This window comes from Aquila chrysaetos, chromosome 5 (genome assembly GCF_900496995.4).
Source record: "Aquila chrysaetos chrysaetos chromosome 5, bAquChr1.4, whole genome shotgun sequence".
Taxonomy (NCBI): Eukaryota; Metazoa; Chordata; class Aves; order Accipitriformes; family Accipitridae; genus Aquila; species Aquila chrysaetos.
The window spans coordinates 48,518,023-48,546,003 of record NC_044008.1 but is presented as its reverse complement, the minus strand read 5'-3'; the positions used below and the strand labels follow the sequence as shown (position 1 = coordinate 48,546,003).

Sequence of the window (27,981 nt, the reverse complement as noted above, 5' to 3'; positions counted from 1 at the left end):
TAACAATGTCATGTTGTTTAGTGTGCCTCTTCCCATGATGAAAGGAGAAGGCCAAAGGACTCTCCACGCTGAGATACATGATTTAGCCAAGGCATCCTGCTGTTGCCTCATCGGCATTGCTAACAGCTCTCCAAAGGAGTAAACTGTCAACCTCACTGCTGCTGAGTTAAGATCACTGTGAACTACACAATTCAGCAGAGACATTTGGCTAGTAGATGCTCATAACAATACCAAGAAATGAAAGTGGATGAACACTTTACCTCAATAACCTTAGACTGCTAAAACACAAGTACTTAAAAATTCACAGACAGCTTTCAGCAAATAATATTACATTTTCGAATACCACTGCAGATGTCACAGTGTTGAACTCACGGATGTAAAAACACACTGACTGTTTGTCAACCCATTTGCTAACCACTGAACCAAACCAGCTCATCATGAAATATTCATAATAAAGCAAGAAATCATGCAAGTTGGTCCATTTTTAAGTTTTGCAATAAGCTTAGAACTCAGGTCATGGTTGGCTAAATCTTCTGATGCTCCAGGTCTGTTGTAAAATGAACCACAGCAGAATTGCAGCTTTGTAGTACCATCACAACCAAGAGGCCATTTCACATGATTTCAGTGGAACTCAGGTGAAGAGCCAAAGCTTTGAGTTTCACTCAATTCTGGCGGTAGAGGTAGATGTGTGAGCAAGTAAAATCAATTAAACTAAATGTTGCTAAAGCAAATCTGTGTTCATTACTGTGGAATCCAGGCTTTAAAAGGAAAAACAAAAAAGAACACTTGGTCTCTAAAAATCAAGTACATCACTTTACACACATCTAAATCACTGAGAAAGCCACTCTGTCCCAAACTCCACAAGACTTCTGAGGAAAAAAGCCATCATAAGCACTGCTCAAACATTTCAGGAAAAACTCCTGAAACTTGCTAATAAAGACTTAAATTCACAATATTCAATGATGCATCTTCTTCTCTGAGAAAGGAACAGACAAAGAGTACTTCCCTAAATTAAAAATCTGCCTAAGCATACATAGACATCTCAGTCTTTGTTCTGTCCAAAGCTTCATCATATTGCAGATACCAACAGCCTAAACTTGAACAACAAACCTGCTTTTCGAAGCTGGAAGTCTCACACTATAGTTTCTTCCTAGTTTGTTCTGTGTGTAGCAAATGCCAGCTCACTAGGGAAACTATTATCCAGGAGAATATTTCTGAGACACTGAGAAGCATAATCTGCTAGATATATTCTGAGAATGTATCTTGAGATAAGCCTTAAAAGGCTCAAATGATGGAATGCCACTAGGCTCAGAAGTTAGGCACCAGAGTGCTTTGCTTTATCAAGAACACTGAACCAAAAACATGATGAAGGGTGCCTAGGAAACATTACTGAGAAAAATTGAATTCCTCTGGACTTCTGGCAGGCTGTTCCAAGCTTGGGAAGCAACTGAGTTTCTTTAAGGACTGCAATTTTGGACTGGGCTCCTAAATCCTTTTATGTTTCCAGCTTTTTATTTTATTTTGCTCAGTCATAGTCCCCAATACCATTTGGTTATGAAATTTTTCAGTGTCCTTTCACAGACATCCAATACCTGCTCAGTGCTACTATACTCGGTGTCAGCTAAAGCAGGCTATATCCCTGCAAAGGCTTAGAATTATAACTGTCCTTTTCTATACATCACTGATTCTACTAACAGAGCTGCAGTAATTCCTTACTGCAATAAATGAAATTTTCAATTCTTGCTCTGTGATTTAAAGAATTACCTAAACAATTGTTATATGCAAATTCCCTGTAGAAGGGAGGCAGCAGGATATATTGCCATCTCATATAAACAAAAGCCTTACTGTAGAGCTACAGGCCTCCGTCCCCTAGACACTAAAAGCAAAATACCTGCCATATTCATAAATCCCAGATAGCCTGTGAAGTCCCAAGAGCTACTCTGAAATGAGTTTCCACCTTCACAGGAACTACATTATTCAAAGGACCTTGCACTTCTAATTTGTCATTGTAATGTGTTCTTCAATACCTTGCACTGACATTGTGTAATTTGACAGTGTTACATGAATTGGTCTCTGAGGACAAGTTATCCAGTAATATTCCCAGTACCGTTAGTTTCACTGCTGAACACGGCCACTTTCACAAGAAGGACAGAGGATGTAGTTATTGCAGAATAATTATTTCCATATTGGTTAATTTTGTTACAGAGAGTAAAAGTGGCCTCACTAAAGCTTAAACAACCTCCACCACCCTCTCTCTCTCTCTCTGACAGTCTCTTAAAACAAAGCTGAAACTGCTGAGACAGCAGTGATCAAAATTTATCATGTTCTGCAACAAAATGTTCTATTGCTTAAAAGTCTTTGGGGGTGACACTACTCTTTTTCATAAAATAACACCTAAAAGGCTTTGTACAGTATCTCCACAGACTAAAATACATACTTCAAACCATGCATTGCTAACAAATCACTAACCATCAGCAGCACTCAGCACATGGCTGAAGTGTTCTACTGAGCAAGGGGCGAGGAAGAGAACAGATTTGAAGCCAAGTAAAGGAAGAACAGTGATGACAAAACTCATACACCAAGTTTGGCACATCAGGGGATTTGCTTTTTATCTCGATCATTCTGTACTCTTCATTCACATTTCTCTTCAAATAATACACTGTTCTAACAGAGAGTACTCTTTTTCTTTACAGCTGTTATCCATAGATTACTCTGATAATGACTAGACAAACTATGTTATCACACATATGTCCCTTAAAGCATATTTTAACATAGTTTAATTAAGAATTAAGGAACGGCTATCACCACAATCAGTGTAAAGTGCAACTCATTAGACCAGGCTATTATGGATGTGGGGAAAAAAAAAAAAAACTATAAAACAGGCACTTAGCTATTTGATTATGTTTTTAAAAATACCAAAACAATGATTATATAAAAATTACTGGTAACAAGTTTAGCAGAAAAATATATTGACATTTCAAAAGAACATCAGTCAGAACAAATACGTCTGTCTTCTAAGCAAAGTAATAGCAATTTTCAGGTTTGCATATAGCTTTGCTAAACTAGGGGTTGCAAAATTATAGCTCAGTTCCCAATAATTCAGTATACTTCTCCCTCTGCTGGAAAATCCATCCTACTACACAATCCAAAAATGCATAAAGATGAAGTATTATTATAACATTCTTCTCTGACTCCTCCTGCTGAGAGAGGTCAAAACTTTAACCTAAACACAGCTCAGTGCTTCTGTAATGAATGCTGCATTTCCTCAATAATTTATTAATTTTCACTTTGGGTAAGGGCTTCATTTTTGTGAGTGACTTGCAATCTGAAGTCAAGGGATTATAACAGTTACTAGTTAAACTCTTAGTTGATGACAACTTTAAAAATGATCATGCTTGAATTTTCATGATTAATGCACACATTGCGTCCTTCCAGGCACTTTTTTTCAGAAATGAGGGAAGGAATACTGTATTTGAACAAAGTTCTAGAAGCCCATTGTTTCTCAAAATGGAGAAAAAATGAATCAGTATGCAATTACTTTATAAGAACTTCCACACATAGATACATACAAGATAAATTCCTAATTTTAGCTTCTAGAGATGTTGAAATTAATGCTTAGGTGCAAACTGATGGTTGGAACCAGTAACAGTATAGCAAGTTACCAAGCTAATTTGGAGAAAACTGTTCACTAAAATGAAGAACTGGTGGAATTAGTTGCTCTGTAGAAAGATTTCACAATTAGCATAACTCATGCCACTGTTTAACACTGCAAAGAGGTTTCCCTAACATATTTGTCCTAGTTTCAGCTGGGATAGAGTTAACTGTCTTCCTAGTAGCTGGTACAGTGCTATGTTTTGAGTTCAGTATGAGAAGAATGTTGATAACACACTGATGTTTTCAGTTGTTGCTAAGTAGTGTTTAGACTAAGGCAAGGATTTTTCAGCTTCTCAAGCCCAGCCAGTGAGAAAGCTGGAGGGGCACAAGAAGTTGGCACAGGACACAGCCAGGGCACCTGAACCAAACTGGCCAACGGGGTATTCCATACCATGGGACGTCCCATCTAGTATAGGAACTGGGAATTAGGGGTGGGGAATCGCCGCTCGGGAACTAGCTGGGTGCCGGTCGGCGGGTGGTGAGCAATTGCACTGCGCATCATTTGTACATTCCAATCCTTTTATTATTACTGTTGTCATTTTATTAGTGTTATCATTATCATTATTAGTTTCTTCTTTTCTGTTCTATTAAACCGTTCTTATCTCAACCCGTGGGTTTTGCTTCTTTTTCCTGATTTTCTCCCCCATCCCACTGGGGGGGGGGGGAGTGAGTGAGCAGTTGCGTGGTGCTTAGTTGCTGGCTGGGGTTAAACCACGACAATATTGCAGTATAAAGGTTTTGGGGTAAGCATGTGCAAGCAAACCTCCATACAGACGAAATACATATGCAGACATTAATTTTTTGAGACACGTCCATGCTGCTGAAAGTATCTGCTGCCAAAATACAACTGACAGACAGTGATGAATTTGGGTTGGATACCTATCCAGCCTCAAACCACTCCAATGTTTCCAAGAACCAATTACCAAAACTCCACTCGTCAGAAGAACAATCAGAAAAGGAACAAACAAGACATCAAAAAGCAATTTTTAAATGTAGCATTTATTTTGTTTAATAGCTACATCGTACGCTTTAGGATGGCAGCCTTCAACTAAGTTGAAGTTGCATCATGACTGAACCCATTTTCTGAAAAGAACAAACTGTAATGAGTTTTGCAAAACGGTAGCCTACTTGCCAGGCAAAAAAATAAGATCTTATTAAATGGAAAAGTAGTACCCCATGAAATTCTGAGAATTGCTTTCAATCAGCAAGGCCTGATTCGGACACCCTCTTGTGTTGTGTCTCCTCTTGTGAAAAAAAAATTATGTATTATACTTCCAGATCTATAGTACTTTAAATTCTTTGGTTTGCACCCACGCGTATCTGGTATGCAGCCAGCTGAGATAAAGGGCACAACCTGTCAGGTTTGTTGCTGGGAGTTTAAAAGGGCAGAAGGACCTTGCTACGACTCTTTCGTTCCTATGGCCCTAAGAGAAAAACACTTTCAAGTATGAAGCAAAAACTTTCATCTTTCTCTAGTCTCAATATTGTCTGCTTCTCACAAAAAAAAAAAAGCCAGACACAAGTTCAAGCTGGATCAACACAACTCTTGTGACAATCCCAAGTCTCTGGACTGGGGATAAACCTGAAAAGCCTACACAAATCAAGTGCATTTGTACGGTCAGATGCAAAATTGTCCCATGTCTGTTGGCATCAAGACTAGCTCATCCATTAGCAGAATTAGAATGCAAAAGGATTTTGCACAGTTGTCCATTTAGTATAAGGTTTCATCTATAGGCAATATAATTGTAATGCAACCATTTATAATAGCAACAAAACTGCCATATTTTGAAAGCCCAAATCTTTGTGTCCCCTAACCATTATTTAGTCTGTAAGATTCTACCATATGAAAAGGCCTGTACTCTTCAGCATGGCACAGCCTGCATTCATACTTCCAAGCTTTATCAGTGCTGCCTATTGGGAATAGCACCTACCTGTGCTATACCCGTGAACACAGGGTGACTGCCAGCTGGCATGAACCATGGCAGCACGCATGCTAACAGCTAAACAGTATGGAGTACCTCATGTCAATGCATCAGCCCATGTTGACACATCGACAGTTTTATATTACGGACTACTATGACCCTTCAGATGAATGCCAACTAGTATTTAGCATAGTATTCCTGTTCAGCTGGAACCAGCTAAAATACCTCATCTCTGCACCAGAAGAAAACTGCACTTAGAAGGAAAAAGCTTGTAGTCTAGCAGTAATCACTAAACACTACAAAATTACATCTTAAAACCTCTCTGAATCACTAGTTTTCCCTTGCAAGTTGCTGATCCACACAAGGCACACATGGTAAGCAGTGCTGAAGACTGCCTTCTGACCAACAAGCTCCACCCAGAACATGCAGGCAATACCGTAAGTCCCTGCGAACATCGAGGAATGTTAGCATCTTTGCAATTATTACTTTTTCAATCCAGGCAAGGGCTCTTATGAATGAGTTTCAAACTGATGAATTTTGGACATATGATGAATGACTGGAAACAAGAAACAGCAACAAATAGAAATGTATTCACAGACTCATTCAACTCAGAAGAAATTGGTAGGGGAACATAAAAAGTAATGCAGAAGATCTGAAAATTGAGATAACATCAACAGAAATATGCAAAGGAAACCAAACCAGAGAGGAACAGGAAACAAACTACCCTGCAAATTCCACACACAGCTAGCTCCATAATCGACGATAAAAACAGAAACCTCTGAGTAGGGGATACTTCTGTAGAGCTGTTTCAGAACGAATCCCAGCTGGCTGATTTCTCTGCCTTTGGGAGTTCGAATTTTACAGTTTTAATTTAAAGAATATAAGAGAATCCAGTATTTTCTGCCACTTTAAAATGTGATCGCAAAAGATGTTGCTGTAGCTGCTCTTCAGGGCAGTCTCCTTTTTCAAATGGAATCAGCGCAGTTTAGTTCAAGTAAGATATTGGACTGGGAATCAAAACTTATTAAACATTTTAAGTGCTTTGGCAGCATGCGTTAAACTGCCATACATCTTTGATCAAAATGCAAATAAACCCAAGAACAAAAAGGATACTTAAAACAGTACCTGGGAAACACGACTGTTCTAATCATTGCCTACATTTCCCAGTAAGTCACTACGCTTATTATGTGTGTCAGTTACACTGACCTAACAATTTTCACAAGAGAAAAAAAAAAAAAAGAAAACAAACAAAAAAGCAACAACCTCTTCAAATGAGCAGCACTGATGGTTGTCATTTCTTTGTCATTCCTCAGCAAGAAAATGATCGCCTAAATGTGTGAAGACAAAGTGTAAGCATTGGTGAGAGGGGAATGGAAAATGAGCATCAAGAATGACTGGGATTCTGTACTGTCCAGATCTTGTGGGTTATGCTGGATTGGAAGTAACAATCCAGCAGCTTTCATATTTGTCCTATCCTATGTTTCTAGTTTCTCTTGAGATGGTAAAAAACATTAAGATCCTTTTCATTGCCATGCTGTCTTACTACAGCAAGAACTGAACACAGAAGAACTTTCATCAACCTTTTTCTTCATGGAATGTCTACTGATCCCGCCAATGATGCGTACATCACTTTACAAAAAGATGAAATAAAATAAAAATCAAGTCAATGTTTCCTTACTCCACATTTGCTTTTGCTGATAACTTGTTCCCATATATTCCTCCAAAGTTTTGTCATTTAAAAATAAATAAATAAATCTTCTCCATCTTTTCGTTCAAACCAATCTTTTTCAGATTGCATAAATAGCACAAATCTGTTCCCAAGTAATCTGAACATTTTCTGTGGATGACCTCTTCTTAAAGAGTTTTACTTTAAAGCAAGGCCAGAGGACCACCCAATGAAAAGAGATGGTCTCCTTTGAATTGGGCTCTTTTTTCCAAGGATTCTTTTTTGGATGACATAAAATAGCCATCAGTTATTAGCAGTTTAATCCTTTTAGCAAACCTGTATAAGCACTGTATTTATTGCAAGTATGATTCTTTTCAAGGGAATGCTACAGCGGCAGCCCTTCCATTCAAATAAGTAATACTCAATTCAAATACTGTATTTCAATTACAGCTTTCATAAAACAGTATTTTTAGAGCTTTTAATAAATTTCTGGGGCAATGCCAGAAATTAAAGTATAAAAGATACAGTCCTATCAAATGACTAATCAATCTTTTCTATTTAAATAGGCTTTGGATCAAGCTCCAATATAAAAAAGTTGCTGAGCTTTTTCCTAATACCATTGTAAAATGTGTTAGAATGTGCCATAAAATATGTCACATTAATGGATTTTGTCCTATCGATAAGTGCTTTTCAACAGTTTCAGTAAATATTTTAAAATACAATACAAATAAGACAAATTATTTGCTGAATCTATGTTATTTAATAGCAGAATACTTATAAATGTTACCTTAGTTGCAAGTGCCATCATTTTGCTTCCTATGCTACATTTTCAAACCTGGAAATATTTTTCTCCATAAAAGTACCTGTGCACTGAGCTCCTACTCCCATGCTGAGTAAATCTCAGACTATGCACCTGTCTAAATCTCGGGGGGGGGGGGGGCTGTTCATATCAAGCACAGAAGAAACTCAGAACCAGCAGCAGGGCTTATTGCATAATTAACTCCAGTAGGAGACTGTGTATGCATGAACAGTTTTGGAATTTTTTTTTTTTATTTTTTTTTTAAGGACTACTTTGCCTCTAAATCCTGAGATTGATTTTTATTTTTAATTTTATCACAGGCATATTTAGTTTGAATTTACTGCCATGTTTTGTAAATGCTAATATTTCTTTAAAAGATATATAAACCTGTAATTTTGCAACATATCATGCTGATTCATTTTGAGAAATATATATTAAATGTAAAGAAATACTTCAGCATTCTCTGGCAGTAACTGTTATGTTTAGAAACAATTTCTATTAATCTGAAATTAGAGCTACTACTATTTGTAATACATAAATATTTTGCTAAATTTAGCCCATTCTTCTTTTCCTGAATTGTTCATGTTGAATATTATTATTCTGAGCAACTATGAACTGTGAATGATGAATGCATATTTGCATGAACACACGTGAGCCAACAGGTTGATCAAGAATTGTGTGCTTTTCATTCTTTCCCTTTTACCATGTTATAATTATCTAACTTGCCCCTTGATAGTATGATTTATTCTTCTGAATTCAGAAGGATAATAAGAAAAATAAAAGGTAACCAATCCACATTCCACGCACATATGTGTTTCTCCTTCTTACAATAAGAACTGGAAACTCCGGTGTTCAAAGCTAGGAATAACAAATGTAAATGTCATATTCAAGACCAAACCAAACAGCTGTTTAGAATTGAAGTGAACTTGAATTGACTGTGTTGTATTGGCTCCAACCCAGCAGAACGACTCCACCCATTCTATTTACATACTGCACTTCTCATAAGCATAATTTTTTGAAACATATACCCTGGGACTGAAATTTTTCAGACATTCTCTATCCAAAAATGAACAGTTTGGCAAAAAAATCCCCACCACACTGCCTCAGCTATTTCCCTTATCCGCCTGCTAGTGCCAAGAAACTGTAAACACTTCTCAACAGAAAGATACAACTGCTTGAAAATTGGATCCTTGGTACCAACCTCATCATCTCTGCTGGCTGGTGCCTATGTCTGATTTGTACACCAAAAAAATAACAAGACTTAAAAACTACATTCTGCGTGTTCATTAGTTAAGACTTAAAATTTTGGTAGAGTCTAGCATATTCTTGAAATAACCCACAACCTCCTTATAAAAAAGTTATTCAGACCATGCCACTCAGATGTATTTCTATTTTAAACAGAAAGTGGCTGTTGCAGAGGTGCTGTTGAAGATGCCTACTCCTCCTAGCAGTTGTTGTTCTTCACACTGATGTTCCTGTATTTCTTCCCATTGGCTCCTATAGGTGCAGATTCAGTCCCCTAAAGTCTCTTATCCCCATTCTATTCTTCCAAACAGCTGAACCTAGCCAAGAATTTTAAATGCATCTCCTCAGTTGTAGGTTTTTCATGCAAATGCAGGAGAAATTCCCTTGTCAGTTTATTGAAATTTTTCTTATCAGTCATGATTCGAGAAGAGAAAGACTCTTAGAGAGATTAAAGTCTGACTTAAACTTACAAAGTGTGCACACAATCAGCCAGAACAAGCCATGTCATTTCATTAATGGCCATAACTCTATGCTATCTGAACTGATAGCTGTGCTCCAGTCCAAACTCTGCCTTGGATCTATACTCTTTTGGTACAAACCTGTACTCAACCACCAGATAAGGCAAAAACATTTAAGCCCACAAAACTGGTGGGTGTCCACATATCCATACAGTCTTCTGGTGATGTCAAGTGAAAAACAGCAGGCAGATATTTCATTTAGAAAGTCCTTCCTTGAAAGACCCGTCACTAAAGCAGATGGGATTTGTAGACAACCAGAACACAGACTGTCTGCGTAACACTGAGAAATGTCACACTGAGCAACAAAAGTCCTACAGCTGTCACTGTGAAGCATTGTTGCTTCATCTTGCTGTGGTGTGCAGGCATATTGTTACACTTGATCTCTCACTTGATCTTCTTCCATTCACTTATCTCTTGGCTTTAAGCAGGCTCTCACACAGCACCATCTCTTCCACTAAAATTCCTGTTATGCATAGGAGTCCTCACACTTACAAGCTAAAGGCTAGTAGCCTAAGGCCATATCTATGTGAAAGAAATATTTCTCATCACAACTATGTTAATATTGTCACACTGGAACACACATACACCACATACATGCTGCACCTTCACAAGTTCAGCTGACACGAGCTTGACTTTATCTGGCAGCAAAACAAAATACATTGTGTAACTATACCAGGAAGAACTACTAAAACACAGAATAGGCTTAAGATCATGAGTTTTTAGAGGTTTGGAGCTGACTGACAGTGACTGTCCATCAAGCTTCATAGCCTAACTGAATATATGCTCAGTACTTTAAATGTAAAAGAGGATTAAACAACTCAGCCTCCTTCAAAATATTCTTAATTCCCATCTCCTCAACAAGGCTGCCTCCTCCCAGTATTGATAAGATGATGAGATGTATCAGGCATCACAAAGAACTACAAGTTAAAATTTTAATTTTATATTGCTAAGTTTAGTTAATAAAAACAGATGCTATTGCTTCCCTCTGTACATATTTCTTGTTGTGTTGTTTAGAAAGTACAGGCTATGTTTACTGTTTTGTAAGTACCTATGAATCTGACACCTTGTTTCCCAGCATTATTTTTCTTATTCCATCTTCACTGGCACTGTCAGAGCACAGCAATCTGCAGAGCAATCTCCATGCTCATGATTAAATAGCTCCTCATGGTATTCATTTCCCTGGGAGATATGATAAATATATTCTGTAGTTAAAGGCATGTATCTGAAAAAAAATTATATTTGAATATTTCAGCTCAAGTCTTGATAAAGTAAGACAGATATAAGAAAATCAATCCCACACTGGCCTTATTTTGATTTCATGGATTCTCCTCTGCAATCATAAAGCAGAGTACTAGCCAATCTGAATGGAAATATTACCTGTTCTAAATTGATCAATATTACACAGAAATGGACAGTAAGGGCTATAGATACTACATGCTCAAGAGAGAAACTTTGAGGGCTGAGTGACTATTTTCAGGTTTATGGTCAGTTCATTTTGCTGCTCATTCCAAGACTCAAAATCAGCCCCTTCACAACAACAGCATCTCTTGTGAAACAGATGCTGAAGAAGTGCAGCCATGCTCTCTCAGATTACCCTTAGCATCTTCTGAAAAGGGACTAGCACACTGCCAGGCAAGAAACATACTGATGTTCCATTTTAAGAAACAAAGGTAATAGAAGTTTTGAACAAATTCATACAAAGGCAATGACACTGAAATAAGGTTGTAAGTCATCCTAGCTAAGCTTTCCTTCTAAAATAGAGATAAAAGAAACTGCTGGGTTTACTATGCTTGATAAATGATGCCTGCCTTTGAAGGAAGTCTTAAGAATTCTAGTCTTCCCTAGAAGCAGTAGGATTTCATCCTGATTAAAATCAATGCCAACAGGCTTTCTCCTCCACAAAGCCTTCCCCCCCCCCCCCCTTTTTTTTTTTTTACTTCCTATCAGTGAAAGATTCATTTTCCTTTCTCAGTGAGAGAGGAGGCATGGATTAGGTCCACCAGATCAAGCACCTGCACACTGCACTGGCCTGGCTCCCATAAAAAAATACTGTCACTAGGCTTTAGTATATTTGTTCTCAAAACCAGGGAAACACTGATATCACCATTTTACAGATGAAGACCAGACATATTTAGAACTATACGACTTGCCCAAGTACATGTAAAAGTAAGGAATTGAAACCAAATCTTCCTCACAAAGCTTAAAGCTTACATCATCCCCTAGCTGTACAGGGACAGACTCATAAGCTAAGTTTCTATATGCATTAGATTACCTTCCCCCTTCCTGCCTCCCCCAACTCTTCTTTTCCTTCCTCCAAATTTCTAAGGCCCAGAAGGGTACTAGTAAGAGCATATCACCTTTGTGTTGCTGGGGTATGAAGTCCTGCTGTCTGGCCCTCTCATATCTTCTGCTGGAATCACTACCCTTGGGACCATCCATATTTAGGAGATTTATTTCCAAGTCTGAGGTTTTAGACAAGTTCTCAGACCTCTTGCTACAGGTTAAATAAAAAAAATTAATCCTAAGGAACTTAGTAGGACAAAACTCTCACTGACTTCAGCAGCAGGTTTTGCTTGTGAATAAGGCAACAAATAAGTTGACATAGTAAAAAGATAAATAGTTTATGACTCATAATTTCAAAACACCTTGCAAACATTAATCAATTATTAAATGTATATGCAAAACAACAAATCAAGTCCTAGAAAAACAAGCAAGGTACAAAAGGGGAATGACAGTAGCGTAAAATAGTAAACCCAGTTTTCTGTACAGAGTTACCTAAGCCATAGCAGAAGAGAAGAATAAATCATATGTTAATACAGTGTACTATTTTAAATTATGAAATAAAGAGGGGAGGTAGGGAAGAGAATGAAAGAAGGCGGAAAAGGAGTGCATTCCTTACAGCACAAGAAGAACATTTTCCCCAATGTCATTAAGTCTGTGATAAAGTGAGAACCATTTCAAAACAAGTTTTAAGTGCCTTTTTTTTTCTTCATTCCCTTTACTTAAGCTTATTCAAACTTGTGAGCCTAAAGTATATGCAGAATATATAACTGACAAAGGCACATGGACCTCAAACAGTTTTTCCATGGGTTCTCTGAGCTCCAGTTTTTATAAGGAAGAGAGGCTTAGCATAAATTTTGTAATGTATATTAGTCCATAACCGAATATAACCACTGGGTGTCACTAATGTTCTATAAAAAAGGCAGCAAGTTATTGCATTTTACGTGTATTTTCTGGTGGAAATATTTCAGCATGCTTGGCAATCCCCAAGCCTTCATAAAATACCCGCAATATTTAGGATGAGCATTAAATTTAAACAGATGAATAAAGGGGAGTACAGAATCTCAGGAGCTCTGTGTGTTTTCCCAAGAATCAATACTATCTCTGCCTCAGCTCTGAATAGGATTCAATTTAGCAAGCAAGGAAATCCTGCCATAGAATAACAATACATGAAAGCAACTGTTTCTATGCAGTCATTCTGAGAACAGACCAACCTAATTAGTTGGTGTCAAATAGAACAAAAAAGCCGATGTGTTCCTATGGTAAAAATCAACAGATACTTTGTTATAATTTTTTTTTTTTTTTTTATCAACTGATACTAAAATCCAGCACTGACAAGAACTTTTCACTGTGCTTTGTATATCTGTGTGGCTGATCTGTAAATGAGGTTTAGAGGTGAGATTCTATAAACTAGTTCTTTTTTTGCTGCCAGTAAATTAACTTGCCACAAGCAATGCTCTATTTTAGCCTGAATAAAGCAAATGAATTAAAAGGATTTTCTTTCATCAGGTTTAGGGAAGGGGTTTGTCAAGTGTCAGGTTGTCAGCTTGCTAATCGCTTAACAAAAGATATACAAACAATAAATCGTTCAGGACAAAATCAACCTTTTAAAAGTGTTTTCACTATAGAATAAGATATAATTTCTGCCAGAGTTGAACAATATTCAGTTTTCTAAGTGTAATACCTAAATAGTTTTTTTGATTTTGGAAGGATCAGGTGGGAAAACATCACTGTAAAACTACTGAGATCAAGTTTATCCTTGCAGTTTAAGCACTTTCTTTTCTCATTAGTAATTCTAATTTTTATTCTCGTTGATATTTTAGTTGGTAAAAAGTAGAGCATTATCTAATCCCTTGATACTTGAAAATTGATTATTATTCAAAAGGAATAAATTTTCTACTTTTTTTCACAATCTTGCTAGAATACATTAAATGTGAGGAATACAAAAATGTTACACTAATAACAGTACACCTCAGTATAAAGTTTTATACAATCACCAGTGGTTCCATCTCTTCCATACATCATTCCAAACTCATCCTGTCCTGCTTAATAAAGGCTTCCCTTTGTGAAAACTGTATGCTGACTGACAGAAGATAGAATGTTTGTTTCCCTTTCCTCTAGTATTCTGTGATTTCATTTTAACATCAGATATCTAACATGCAATTCTATAGGGTCATATGTAGACAATACATATGTAATGTGTATGTACACAATATATGTATGTTACTGCTTCCCTTTCCCCAGTGCTATGCAACTTTAACATTCAGCATGTATTACTCACTCCAAGAAACCTGGCAAGATGACATGAACAGAAGCAGTCTGGTCAAAATAAAGCACAGACAAGCTAGCAAAGTTATCTTGCAATTTTTCTCCATACCTACATTTTTCATTAGATACTAAAAATATTTATTTTATGTTCTTATTAAGTGATACGTATGTATGCATAAAGAAAATATAGATATATATTTGGATGACATTTTAATGACATTGAGAATCATCCTGAAATGATGTAACCAGATATAGTTAAAAGACAGCAAAGCAGTGCTGGTGTACATTAACTAAGGTCCAAAGTATCTCTTTGGCACAGGGTTTCTAAACACACTTTTCTTGAGTACAGTATCAAGAAAAACATTCTGGGATCAGAAAAATGACTTCATAACTGAAGGTTCTCAGGCATCTGTCAATTCCACAACAGCAAAAACCACACACTTCTAGAAAAAAACAGAGCTAAAAGCCTGACTTGCACTACTAGTGAAAGCTGAAGATCTTGTCTCTCTCTTGAAAATTGAGGAAAGCAAAATTGTTCCATAGTCACTTCTTGACATAGGAAGCCCTATTCCTAAATAGGTGATTCTGACCATGTAAATTGCAATAGCCTTGGATATTCCATGGTTTTCATACTCTTTCAGTTTTACGGGTGGGAGGGGAGTTGGTTTGCAACCATCTATGTCCCTAGAGATATTTTCTTTAACTTATAAAAGTGTATAAAAAGTCTGAAAGGCTTCTGATGTGTGTCTCTAGACATCCATTCTGTCAGCATATGTCCTTTCTGGAACATAACACATTATGTGATGTTGCCTCTGAGGATGCTTAGTCATTTTTCCAAGGCAGCTACCAGAGTATTCCTTGGGAAATTATTCTGATCTATTTTGCAGTATTGCTACTTACTAATTACTAGCAAGGAGGGACAGATTTGAACTTTCAGACACTAAATTAGAAACTGAATAGTAAGTGTTTGAGAACAGCATAACTGAGAACAAAGCTATACAAAGGTATATTTTTTGGCTAGCATAGATCATCAGAATACCACCTTCCAGATCTTGTCCCCAAAAAGGTATTTGAAGAAAAGAATCCAGCATTGTTCCAGCCTTCCCCCACCCCTTCTTTTTGGTGGTTCTACTAGATACCCCATTTCTGGGCTACTCTTCCTACTGCTTATTCCAAAATGGGGAGGAGAGAATTTAATGAAAGTGAAAACTCATTTTTCCTTTGATCAGTTACCGTAAACACAAGGTAAAGGAAAATTTAGTGAATAATTTTGATATTTTTTTAGTAGATATTTCAGGTTTTTGAAATAGCAAACTTAAGGTCAGCTGAACCCTGAGATGGAACTACAAGCAAAAACAATTTACAATTGCATCTCACTGGACACAGTAACCAGGCTGAAAAGTAGCATCATGAGACATTTCTTTTATGTCCAGCGTCATATCTGGTGAGACCAATGGTAGTTTCTACCATTGACTTGACCAACGAGTCTGAAGCTCCTCGGTTGCCATGACAAGCATTTTACCAAATGAATCACAGGACTTGCTCACAGCTAACACCATCTGGCAGAGTTCTGAAATGCTGGTGGTTGTATTGCCTTATGGATGCAACCCTTTCTAAATATGGTAGCACAATTTCCCTTCCCACTGCATCCAGGTAGCAACTGAAGAAATTTGAGGCACGGACAAACAACATGCAAAACATACTTGTACATTTTTGCTGCCATTTCTGCAGTAATTGCCCTGTCCTCACAAATTAAAAACAAACAAACAAACAAAAAAAACCCCAACAACAAATTAATCACACTGTCTGTGCTGGTTTGTCATTGTTTCTCCCACTCCCATCTGTTCAGTTTCTCTCAGCTGGAAACAAGAGAAAAAGCCAGCAACATTCAATCACTCTGTTCCCTGGAAGTTGGAGCAGTCAAGAGACCAAAGTTTAGAAATGGACCTATATTGTAGATATGGTTTTTTAAATGCATTGGCAATTTATATATATTGCATATATGTCTTTTACCATCAGAAAAATACAAAATGTATAGCTGGTCAACATGACTGTAAAATGACTGAACAAAAGTGCAGATAACAGGATAATTCCCTTAGATCTTTGGGCTCTATATAGCAAAATACCTAAATCCTCTCACCTCTTTTCCCCATTTAAAAAAAAAATATGTTAGAGTCACTTTCAGTCTGTGCAGTTGGAACTGGAAAGGATTCCTGGTGCTTTTGCAGCATCACCTCCCAGGTTTCCCAAGTTATGCACCTTAGGTGGTGGTGGTGGGGAAATCACACTTCAGGCAGCTCAGCATCTGATACTCCCAAATACTTAGAATTATTACTTGAACATTTCTTTGAGTTTTTTAATTCCTGCTTCATAGTTGTTCTGGTTTATATTTTTTCACTAAAACGTTTCAGCGTTTTCTTCAGAACTGGGATTCCGGTCAACAGCCAGCTCTATAAATTAATCTGAGTTCTTTACTTCATTAGTACAACTGCACAGATGGAGAATTTACACTGGTGCTAGAGGTCTAAGCACCCAAGCATCAAATTAAGCTGTATAAACCATAATAAATTACAACTAGATTGCAAAGTAGCTGATTTATATCTACTACATTTCTTGGTCATAGCAGGACCAAATAATACAGTCATTTGCAATGCTGAACCATCTCTCCTAGGCATCTCCCCTTTTCAATGTTTTTATTTATTTCGGACCAAGACATAATGGGAATAATTAATCTTTGAGCTGGCACTGGGCCCAGTTCAAGAACCAAATGGAGAGCACTCGACTGCTCTTGAGCCTGCCAGCATTACTTTGGCTCTTTGATACAAAGCAGGCCAAATTCAAGGTTGACCTAACCCACTACTCGCAGCAACAGCTGAGGTGTACCGTGGTGCTACTGGTAAAAAGCAGTTGGAAAACACAGAAGTTCAACCTGGATGTCTCCAGCTCCAGGGATCCCCAGAGAGGAGAGGCAGAAGGTAAGAGGTTGCAACTACTCTTCTCATCACCAGCAAAACACTAACAGATTCTTTAGCTAAGTGAAAGCTGATGACTCCAGAACAGATTAATGAGGCACAAAGAGGTGTTGGGATAGAGAAAACTAGAGACCATTTGAACATCAGAATATACTGCTTACAGATCCCATATGCTGTACATCAGGTCTTTCACTATGGTTCAGTAATACAGCACAGCTGGAGTCCAAACAGTTATCTGCAGATGGAAAAATAGTCAAAGATGCTGAATGGCCCTACTCATACTTGCTATTACACAGCTAGTTGTCTTAATAAAAACTTGTATTTAAGACCAGTTGACCCTACCTTTACAATATAGTATCTGATATTAAAGGCTGGTAGTCTGAGACCCTATACAAACAGACCACCCCACAGCCTTAGTTGGGCTGCATGGTCAGTATGAAAAATAATACTGGTTAAAATATGTTATTTGGCCAAGAATAATGGCAAACACCCATCAGTACAAATGTGGCAGTGATTGTGATTATTCTATTTGATCTGCTTAACTCTAAAAATAAAAATATAAACCATCTGATAACTATGACTACAAGGTCATTGTGAAATGATCCCTTTTGGGTGCATTATCAATAAGATGATAGAAAAAAATACCATATGATCCACATAACAGACTGCTTGTCCTGCTACCTTAATTACTGAGCTTACATATTTGCTGGAATAGCAAAGAAAAAAAAAATCAATGTTGATCAGATAGGGAAGAAAATATTATTTACTTAACTAAGGCTCCTTTACTTAAATTTACAACATCCATGGAAATTTCAAAATATGAAGAATAAAGAGACTTAACCTGAATTCAGAGAAAATAAATATCCAGAGAAAAAACAAAAGTAAGTTTTTCCACAAACTTTAACATAAGGAAAATTATACAATTTTCTGCACCTCTCAATGCAGCAAACCTTTGTGAACAGATGGTAGGAGATCTATGTGATGCAGTGGGCAGCATTTCCATATCACGCTGCTGGCAAATATCACCACCGTTTTGCTCATTTACTCCTGTGCACAGCCTCAGAACACATGTATGCATTGCTGACCTGTCAGAGGTGTTTGGCACATAACACTCTCTACTCAATGGTAATGAGTGTTCAATACTAGCTTCTCCTTACATTGTACAAAATGAACAGCTAGTTTTTTCATCACTCCTTCGACAACTACAAAATGAACATTTCCCCCTGTTTTTCAGGCAAAAGCAGATAACCCTAATTCACCCATTCTAATTTAGCCAAAAGAAACGGAAGCTGAGATAGGTCAAGAAACCAACTGCCACATGCATTTGGCTGGTAACACTAGAGGACCCCTTTTCTGTGAGATGAGTTGTTACATCAGCAGTGGATCAAATGAAGCTTGCCATGGCCTGCCACCTCCTCAGTCCCCTTCTTACTGCCCTGCCATGTCCCTTGTGACATCAACCTTCTCTTTAACACCATCACTTCCTTCCTCTAACTGAAGGTACTGACATCCACTTTCCTCCTGTGCCAAACAAGACAGAACTGTTGGCCTCTCACTGCAGCTTTTCTATCAGTGGAGGCCTAATTAAAGTCTCTTTTCTCTACCCTGTCAAGAATTTCCAACATATGTTCAAGGGACTTCAGCATTTGATTAAACTGAGTTTGGGAATTCAAGAGTTTGGGGGGGGGGGGGGGGGGGGGGGGGTGACAGGAAAGGAGAAATCAGGGTTGGGGGGGGTAGGACATGAGCTAAGAAAGCACAAGAAAATCTCAAAGAAATATACACAAAGAAAACCTGAAACATTCTTCCCACCAACCAAGTCACTGGCAAGAACTATTCATTTATTTAGGCCCAAATTTCACCTTTTATCTTGACTTAATTTAAGGTATAAGACTGGATAGCCAGAGTGCACATTCAGTGAATTCGTTCCATGGCATAATTAATCATGGCTAGCATTCAGTTCATTTCTCATATCCTGTTCGCAGTTGTAGGAACCGAGAGGATGTTTTTCATAAGCATACATCTTTATTACAATCTCAGAATTGTCTGCAAGATCAGAACACACAGTTAACAATCCCAAAATAATCCTAGAGATTCTCAATGCTATATAATACGACTCAAGCAAATTTCACTTTAAGATGTACTGCAGCATTCTGCAGATCAGTTTGAAGACTAGAGTAAAACTCACATGTTCCTTATCAATATGTTGACGAAGGAATCAACAATCCTTAACTGTCTCTGCATTGAGAATCTTCACAGTTAGAAAGCTGTACTGACCTCTCACATTCTTTGGAGAGAGACTACAAAGAACTGAGTTGTTCCATACCTAATCTGGGAAATATATTTAGTTTATTGTAATCAGTAACTTGCTTTTTATTATTTGTTATGAGTAATACAAATCCCACAAAATAAATCAGTCACCAGTTCAAAACTATGAAGTCCATAGAGCCTTGCAGATCACGTCATCCTTAAACTTACCGCTACCTCTGAGAAACCTTACGTGATGCATGATTTATTTTAGCAACTGAGCACGTAGCTTGCACTTCGCTCTTGAGATATGCTCCTTAGATGCCACTTTGAGAATGTAATTTACAAATATATAGTGCGTATACCTTAAAAATTAATGCTTTTTATGTATTACTGCAAGAAATTTTCAAAGGCTTTTCTGTGGACACAAATTATGAGCAGGTGTTAAACCAAGAAACCGCTGCTGAAGTTCAGTGAACTCCATGGCAGTTATGGCTCACTAACTCCCCCATGCAAAGATGACAATCCTCTGCCTTCCTGAAAAAGAAATTAGGATAGCTACAGTTCTAGGTAAAATACGCTATGACTAAATGGGCTCAGTGAGAAAGGGTATCTGGAGGTCTCAGTTGCAGGGCTTTTTAATACTTTGAAAAAAACCACAGCAACAATATAAATCAAGATACCAACTTCAATTGCAAGCTCCTCAGGACATACATTGAAGATCTTACCTGTTCACTGTCAAAAAAGCAAAGAACAGTAACATCCCAGTCTATTTTTCTGAGCAAGTATCCAAGTGCTCTGAGTAAACTTGCCCACTTGCCACTTCAGCTACTAGCACTTATACATAAGTAGCATCTAGAAGTCCCATTCATCAGAAGTCATTGAGTCAAACATCAAGCAAATACATGTCAGTCCCTTTCCTAATCAGGCAATTCACAATTGACACTGAACACAGGACTCTGCCTCTCAAATGTTTTTTTCATCTAAAAAAATACTAAAAATTATAATTTGACATTTCTTTCATTAAGAAAATGCCAGTAACTCAAACCTAACTCACTGAAAGACTGCTCATTGATGTTACTGTTGCTCACTACTTCCTAAAGTTTACTTCACTAAGACTATTTTAGAATGGGTAAAAAACAGCTGAATAATATTCAGTGGAACTGATTCCAATGAATTTAGTTTTCAGCTGGAGAAGCATATCAGTTCTTTGCTTCTTAGGGCTGCAAGGCAGCCAAAGTAGAAGTGTTTGAAAAAATAAAAATTTCTAAAAGGAATTTTTAAAAAAATTTTCCATTTCACAGGAGATTTTGTATTTTCACCTTTTTACTCTGGTTGATGGGGGGGGGGGGGGGGAGAATATCAGACTCTCATACAGTCCCAGTTATTACTAAATATGTGCTCTGTTCTATATCCCAAGCTTTTAAAAAGTCAATCAGACATGAGAACCTCCCTCAAATTTTAAAAATAAATTTCATCACTAAGCAGAGCTGGTGAGAGATGCCTCAGAGTTATGTTAGTAAGAAGGAATATTGAAAACTATTTTACTTCAAATGATTCACATTTGTCCTGACAGGCTCACTGGAAATGCATAAAGCAAATTAAATACTTGTGGTCCCAAAATTACACACAGTAAACACATTCATACTGCCTTAGCCACAGCCCATATAGATACATTGCACTGTTGTTCTCAACACAAGAAAATGCTATTAGATTAATTAGCAAGGGTTCAGCTAGAGCATCAACAAGGTCACGAAGTTTGTGCTACAGACATGAGTACTTAGGAGTTAATGATTAGATCCTCAAAAAGCTACCAGACCAAATTAAACCCCAGCAATTGGCATGGTACATCAATTACACTGAACTGTGAGATGTTGCACAAGGGGCAAATTCACAGTCTTATTTTACACACCTCTTTTCATCATGTATTCCCTGTATAGTCAAGAAACTAGTAAGATGTTCCAGAGGGCAGTTTGAAAGACCTAGCTAGGTGCTCTACAGGAGCTGTTGCTCACACATGCTCTTCAGAGACTCTGCTGAGCCTACAAAGAACAATTAAACAGTGTGGATACTGTTTCCACTCTTCTTCCTCACCCAGTGCAAATATACCTTTACATTGAAATATAGTGTTTACTGGTTTTAATATTGAAAACAGAAGAAAATAAGAGCTGTTTTTCAACAGCTAAATCCATAAACAATTGCACACTTTATTTGCATCTGCAGTTCAACACAAGCAAAAGTGACAGCTATAATGTTACAAGCTTGGTTGTTTTTACTTACAACTTAAAAACCCATACAACAATCTTTTGAAGCATATATAGAATTACAATAGGCTCGAGGTAGTTAAATTCTTACCAAAAGCCAGTGCGTCTTAAGAATATGTTGGTTTAGGATACATTCAGGTACCAATAGAAAATAAGTTAGGCAAAATGACACAGCATGTAACATGCAGATGCACATGTTTTAAATATAGTCTACATAAGTGCCAGTAAAATTCAAGAAGAGTACCACGTGGAAAGCAAAATGAAAATAACACAAGAGAAAAAGCATTCCCTTACAGATTCTTTTTCTCATTAGAAGTATAATAGTTATCTTATAAAGTTAGGATGTATTCATGACAAGGCACCCTGAAGTTGAAGAAAGACACAGTACAAGAGCTACTAAGAAAGCAACGCAAACCTAAAATGATGATAAGCTTTTCAAATGTAAATCCAAAATATTTTGGTTTAAGTTCCCCAGAAAGGCTTTTAATTCAAGTCTTCCTCAACCTTCACTGCAGAATTGTTCCTATGGTATTTATAAAAGGGTTGGTGTTGAAGATCTGGTCTGTGCCTAAAAACACTGTCATGAGAAGTTTGTAATAGGAATCTTGGAACTGGTGTCCTCCAGTTCCTCGATATGAGTCTGTGCTACAAAACCCCATGCAACACCTTTCATTACCTCCTTAAGGACAGAAATGTCTGCCTTTGAGAGATGCAGAATTGAAATCTTTGCTGCAGCACAATATGACTCGGTATGCATTTGAGGTTTGTTTTGGGTTTTTTTCCTCAATAAAAGATGACCAGAGGGAATCCCCAGAACATCTTTCATATATGCCTAGTGGCATCAGAACACTCAGTCTGATACAGAATGCTTGTTCATATGTCAGGAAAGTTATTTGTGTGCAATTGACAAAAAAATCATTTGTCATTCTACTAAACCATCATTTAGAGTGGAAGTTAAAGAACACGTACTTAGAATTAATTGCACGCAGTCATTTGTGATTTCACTGGAGGGATTCTATTTTCCAGGTGCTTGAAAGACATATATAAAGCAAGATACACAGATGATCAGAACTGCAAGAGTACAAAGTATTAATTCTTTTGCCTCAAGAAAAATATTTATATTAAAACAACAGTGCCTCCTACCATAGATTAGGATCCAGACACTCAGAACATTATTCTAAACATGTTTGTTCACTAAAAGTTTCACTAAATTTCTGTACAACATAAGCATTTAGCAGAGACCACACAGAATAAATTCAGTCAATGGAACTAGTTAATACTTAACGCTATGTCATTAAAGTCCAATGTCATGCCAGATATCACTATTAGGAGTAATTTATGCTTATTCTGTCTCTGCTTTCTTAGCATCTAAGTACTTACAACTGAACAATCACCAAACAACTCCATAATTCCTTAGAAAAATCCCACCCCACTTCCTAAAAAAAATTCTACTGGTCTGGAACTGCCATCATGTTTAGACAGACTAGCAAGAAAACAAAAGCCTTGAAGCTTCTGAAGAGAATTAACAGACAGCATTCCTAGACATAGCTTTCTCCTTAGCCATGGAAAAATTCAGCACCTTCATAAGTGCCTCAACTCCTCTGTGCTGTTTAAACTATCTGCCCTTTTCCTTATTCCACCATTTAAGGAATTAGAATTTTTAATCATTAGTTCTTTCCTCCACGAGTACCTGATTGTGGTTTAAAAGAATTATTGAAAAGTTTCATTTTTGCTGCAATTTTTAATGCTATTGGGTTTTATTTTGTTATCATTTAAAATTGAAAGTGTGGGTGATGACTCTACAGGCCACTAAGGGTCCAGACAGGGGGAAATGTTTAGACACTTATGCACTGCCAAAAGCGTTCAGCATTTAGATACTCCTGAGGAACCAAGACTGTCAGTTTCCACAAACATGATCTTTTAAAAACATCCAAGCAAAAATTGTGCTGTAGCAAGGTCTTTTCAGGAGTACAGAAGAAGTGACCATCCTTCACAGGTGAATGCCTTTAAGGTCTTCTACAGAAGCACACAATGAACAACAGTTCACAAATTAAGATTGCTACAGAGGAAATCTTGTTATTATCAGTAATAACAAAGGTAGAGAAAAAAAACCCCATATTACAGTTCAGAAAGTAACAGCAGAGAACAGGTGTTCCATCTCATGGATTGAAGAACATGATATTATCATAGATTCATTTAGGTTGGAAAAGACCTTCAAGATCATCGAGTCCAACCATAAACCATGCACACTAAACCATGTCCTGAAGTGCCTTGTCTACGTGCTTTTTGAATACTTCCAGGGATGGTGACTCCACCACTTCCCTGGGCAGCCTGTTCCAATACCTGACAACCCTTTCAGTAAAGAAATTTTTCCTAATATCCAACCTAAACCTCCCCTGCCTGAACTTGAGGCCATTTCCTCTCGTCCTATCTCCAGCCACCTGACAGAAGAGACCAGCACCCACCTCACTACAGCCTCCTTTCAGGTAGTTGTAGAGAGCGATAAGGTCTCCCCTCAGCCTCCTTTTCTCCAGACTAAACAACCCCAGTTCCCTCAGCCACTCCCCTTAAGACTTCTGCTCTAGATGCTTCATCAGCTTCATTTGTCTTCTTTGGACACGTTCTAGCACCTCAATGTCTTTCCTGTAGTGAGGAGCCCAAAACTGAACACAGTACTCAAGGTGCAGCCTCACCAGTGCTGAGTACAGGGGAACAACCACCTCCCTGTTCCTGCTGGCCACACTATTTCTGATACAGATGTTCTCCAAGCTAAGTTAACAGCTGAATTTGAGTTCTACAGAAAAACAGGCAAGTAGTTTTTCTTAAGGGAAAGATACAATTTATTCAAGAACCCAGAGAAGAGTTCAGACAATCATCATGGATCATGAAGAAAATATTCACAGAATCATAAAAGCATTGTGCTCAGAAGCTGTCTGTTTCTTGTGGAAAGGTAAAGGCCTTCACGAGCACAGAAAACTGGTGGAGTGGTTGAAACAGGGTGTGTTCTTCAGGTTTCAAGATACCAAGGCTGGAGTGCAGCATTTCACCTTTGGAAAAAAAAAGAAGCAGTCCAGCATAGGCATTTATCTTGCATGATGCCTCTTATGAGTCATGCTTTCTTTCCCTAGGCTGTGCGCAACACATTTCTTTTGCATGTGCTTTAGGATTTCTTCCCTATGCAAATTCCACAGTAAAGTCTTTTGAATTTTCTCCCTTTCCATAAAATACTCCACCTTTTGCCAAAAGCAGAAAATTCTCCTATTTTTTTACCCATGAGCAAATCTAGAAAAAATAGTTAGACTTTTGTACATATAATCATGGTTTCTATATCAAAACATGGTATTCCCTTCTGATTATTTTGTGTAATACCACCTTCTTTTGCCAAGTGAAAATACTTCTTCCTACAGCAAATAGAACCAAGTTATTTCTCCATAGCATCTGCATAGTTCAGTGTCTGTTTTCTAAATTTGGACGTCTTTCCTTTGCCTCCCTCTCTTTTTGGAAGCAGCAGAAAAGATTAAAGTCTCAGCCTTTGAATACCTATATATTTATTATTTTTTTTTCCTTTCCCTGTAGTTGGAGAAGCAGAAGGCAAACCAGTACAGTCATCCTCATGCGTGATGCAGACAAGGTCTTGAGAGGACATCTAATGCATCCTGCTAGACTGAGCCAAGAGCAAAGTACCCTCAGCCTTCCTAACACATCCTTAAAGCTCCACTTAAGGCAGCTCCAATGGCAGCTTATTAGCATAAATTAAATAGACCTTTTGGTTGTATACAGCAACCACTCTCCTGAGGTAATAGAACTTCCCCTCCCACAACTCCAATTAACTTCAAGCCAAAGCAGGGAATTCCTGGGCAAACAGACTCCAGCAAAGGCACTGCAGGTACTTTTTCTTAGGGTTAAAAAGAAAGGAAAGTAATTGAACAAAGAAACAAGATAGTCAAGAATTAAAGGAAAAATTAAGAGAATGAAGGCTCCTTAGATTTTTTTTCTTTATTTTTTTTATATATATATATATATACACACACGAGAGATTGCTTCATGCTCTTGGACATAGAAATCACTGTTACATGCAATGAAAATTACTTTAATGTGATGTATTTAAGTCACTAACATGGAAGAATCAATTAAGGTAAATAAAACAATGTCAGCAAAACTCAGGTGAAAATATTTGTTTTCAGGAAGAATGTGAAGGCCTTATCTGCAGATACTTCCAGAATGATTCTGTGCACAGAGTTAGCCATGTCTATAGGTTTCCACAGCCACAAAGAAAGTATTTTACTATTAAACCCATAATTTAGCATCATTTTTACCTTAAAGAGGAATGTTACCTGCTTCAGGATAACACACATTCTGTCCCACAGCAAAGTCTCAGTGGAATTAGAGTACCACACAAGTCAAATACTGTGAAAAGTTTCTCACCAACCCAAGCAATAAGTTGGAAGTCTTTCTCACAGTTGGCATGCCCAAGAGTTACTGGCAGTCTTACTTGGATTAAGTAACAGAAGACTGGGCTGAAAACCCAAACTCTCATCATGTCTGTTACACAGGAAGATTGAACTGATCCTGCAGGTTCTCTGCTTTCACTTAAGAATTTTTGCTACCAAAACCAGATAGCCTTACTACACCTAAGGAAGGAAAATGCTTTCCTTTAGATCATACTGTTCTCCTATCATCCTACTTAATATTATGACTGCCTATGCCAATTCAAAAGCCAGTTGTCTTTTCAGACATCAGTTGGACTTTGTTCCACCCATTTAAAAAAAAAAAAAAAAAAAAAAACAAAAAAAAACCAAACCCCACACCACACTGCTTTTGCCTCTAAGTCCTGTTGCATGCATTTGAAAAAATAAATATCAGTTGTAAGTTAGCATACATACTACGTGGAAGAGCCTTCAATCAGAAAAGTTATGGAATAGTAAGTATCAGTGGAAGGATATGAACATTACATAGTGGTTTCATCTGTAACCAGGTCAACAGAAGATCAAAATGTTTTTTTCCCCTTTCACCCCAGCTACTGTTCCCTTTAAAAAGAGATTGTCTTTAACAAGTATGGGAGTAGATAAAAATCTTAAGTGTTACGATGACAACATTTTTTCTATTCAAAGATAACTTGAGTATGTCTTCATTTACCTCTACATTCTGCGTAAACTCATTTATTTTGTAAGAGATGTACACTTTCAAGAAGCAGTATAAGGCAAGATGAATCCCGCAGTCCTGACTCAGCCAAAACTGCCATAAACTTTAAAGGCAATTGAGCTTTGCAGCTTCAGTTATTGCACCAGTGGTACAGCTGCAAGACTACCATATTGACCTTAGTACAAGAAAATGGAGAATCTTCCTTATATCATGACACAGTGCATACAGAGTAATTCTCACTCCCCTTCAGAGTTTAGAATCCCTTCCAAACAATTTTCAGGATCCAGCTTTCTTCACACCTCTGAGACAGAAATGGATAGGCACATTTAAAGGCTTTTGTTTTCAGCAGTGATTGGCAGTTATCACAAACAAAGCGGCAAAAGCCTCACCATATTTTCTGTGAGGTCACATTATGTGCATAAAATGCAACCAAACACCTTAATCAAACATGGCAGTCCTCCACCTCCTCGTAGTGTTCTTTCAGTATCAACTATTGGTAATTTTCTCACCAACCCTCTGTGAATGGAAATTTACAACGACCCTGAAACATCGTCTCTTTCTCACTAACACAAAGCAGTTCTGACTCGTAACGTCGGCCCCATACTTGAATCTATAACTAAGTATAAACCCTCAAGGATCAAATAGGCGCTGCACAGCCAGCACACTGGCCAGCAGCTGCTGGTAGGCTCCGCGTACCCGCTGTAGGCAGTATCACTGGCAGCTGGTGGGACGCTCATGGATTCCGAAGAGCTTCATAAGCTCTTGGAGATAGGACCAAACGTGAGGATCCTTAATGGAAGAAAACCCAAACCATCCTCAGAAGTACTACATATAACTAATAAAAGGCCGAAGTGCGAGACCGGCAGCACACCGCCCGCACCTGCGGCGCACAGAGCACCTGACCGCCTGAGGACACCCCCTCACAGCCCGCTATGCTGGCGCGGCTCGCCGGTGCAGCTGCGGACTTCCAGCCAGCGAGGCACTGCCCAGCCTCTCCGCAGACG

General features: G+C 37.8%; 1 long non-coding RNA gene across 2 annotated transcripts in view; it reads right to left on the bottom strand.

Moving 5' to 3' along the window:
• LOC115341622 overlaps positions 1 to 27,981 on the bottom strand; it is a 298,778-nt gene that overhangs the window by 270,337 nt on the left and 460 nt on the right. The window contains exons 2-3 of one of the 2 annotated variants that reach the window (XR_003923461.2): positions 24,380 to 24,882; positions 24,239 to 24,266 (exon numbers count right to left, since the gene is read on the bottom strand). The exons of the other annotated variant lie outside the window; for it this stretch is intronic. This is a non-coding gene — a long non-coding RNA (uncharacterized LOC115341622). Of the gene's footprint in view, positions 1 to 24,238; positions 24,267 to 24,379; positions 24,883 to 27,981 lie in introns of those variants that run through there. 2 annotated transcript variants of the gene reach the window in all.